The sequence below is a fragment of the Sinocyclocheilus grahami genome, unplaced genomic scaffold (genome assembly GCF_001515645.1).
Source record: "Sinocyclocheilus grahami isolate Dianchi unplaced genomic scaffold, SAMN03320097.WGS_v1.1 scaffold12069.1, whole genome shotgun sequence".
NCBI lineage: Eukaryota > Metazoa > Chordata > Actinopteri > Cypriniformes > Cyprinidae > Sinocyclocheilus > Sinocyclocheilus grahami.
In genome coordinates this window covers 22,386-24,092 of record NW_015514198.1, presented here as the reverse complement: position 1 = coordinate 24,092, position 1,707 = coordinate 22,386, and positions in this window count along the sequence as shown.

The following is a 1,707-nucleotide window of genomic DNA, read 5'->3' as shown; positions in this document are numbered from 1 at the left end:
AATTAAATTAAATTAAATTAAATTAAATTAAATTAAATACAATTTGTGTTTAATGCAGTTTTGCTCTTGCAGCGATACACTTAATCGTCGGTATGGGTGAATGAACGCGAACATCCAAGTTTTAATAAAATGTTCTTAATAGAGCTGTTTATGTGGCGCGATAAGCTGAAGATTTCTGCAGAACATTATAATCCTGGACCATATTTTTAATGCTGTGCTTAATTCCAGGAATGATCTGAACCGTTGTGGCACCCATTTACAGGCCTGCAGATGAGTCTCACTCGCTAGAAAGTTCTGCCGACTACACCAGAGATTACCTCAGTCAGCCAGTAATGAGCAGTTAGCCAACAAACTGTTCAAGATAAGGGCTTTATACAAACCTGTGAGTGTGTGTGCGCATAGACAGATTATGGCATAGGCCTAGTTCACAGTTGTGTAAAGCCCTGAACACTTTTTTTAAAAAGTTTCCTCTCCAAGATCACTCGTTTCTTTACACTAGTGAACTTGAGACCTCGAGGCCTATGAGAAGTCTACGTTTTTAAAAGGAGTTTCTCCAAAAGATCGTAAAATCAGTAACAATAAAGTACACTATTTAAGTGTCGTTTGCTGTACATTTGCCTTTGTGTATAGAAAGTACTGTCAATTCAACTAAAGGCTTTAATCTCGATATTCTGTTGACTATATATCATAAACTTTCAAACATATCATGCAATCTACATCAGAAGTCAGAATCTTTAGCCCTTTATACCATCTTGTTGGTGGTGGTGTGATCTAGCTATTTGTTCATTTTTACATTCAGGAATTAAGTTGCAAAGGAAGAGGAGAGCAGCCATTAACCATAAAGTAAAATCAAACATCTTCTTTTCTTTTTCCAAATCTACTATTTTGCCCAAAGAAAAATCGGTCTGTGCAAGGAGTTCACATTTCAATGTCACGAGCTTGATTAAAGTAGTAGGCTATTAGATTGGAAGTGGTGCAGAATCTACAATATGGCATTCTTTCTTCATTTATTTATTCTGTTGATTTAACTCTGGGTAAATTATATAAAATATAACAATGTTCATTAAATTAAATACATTATATAACGTATAAACATTAAAGTATATCAAATAAATAATATAAATGTGTATTTGTGCTTATTTATTTCTTTAAAAAAAATAGTTAACCATGGTTATTTTGTCCATTAAGCAACCAGCAGGCATCATATTTCTTTACTACATTGATCTCTCTCATATCTCTCCTCCACCCGTCAGGCGGCGCGTACTTCATGACCTCTCGTACTCTGGGTCCTGAGTTGGGGGTCCCATCGGCGTGGTGTTTTCTTTCGCCAATGCTCTCGCTTGCCCGCTCAACACGGTGGGATTTTCGGAGACCGTCAGCAATCTTCTCGTTGTAAGAATGACTCAAATGAACACAGTGCTTTTGTTGCATGACGTTGTTGTATGTGCAACATTATGCCAATTGTAGTGTGATACATGTTTATGATGCAACAGGAGTATGACTCACAAATTGTGGATTCGATCAATGACGTCCGAGTTATAGGATCCATCACAGTCACTGTACTGCTTCTCATCTCATTGGCTGGGATGGAGTGTACATTCCTGAAAATAAACATGCCTTTTACAGTACAGTACAGTAAACTGTTGGATGCTTCTTATGCAACTTGAGTGAAGCACTGAAACATCTTAATTCTGCCTCTGGATAATT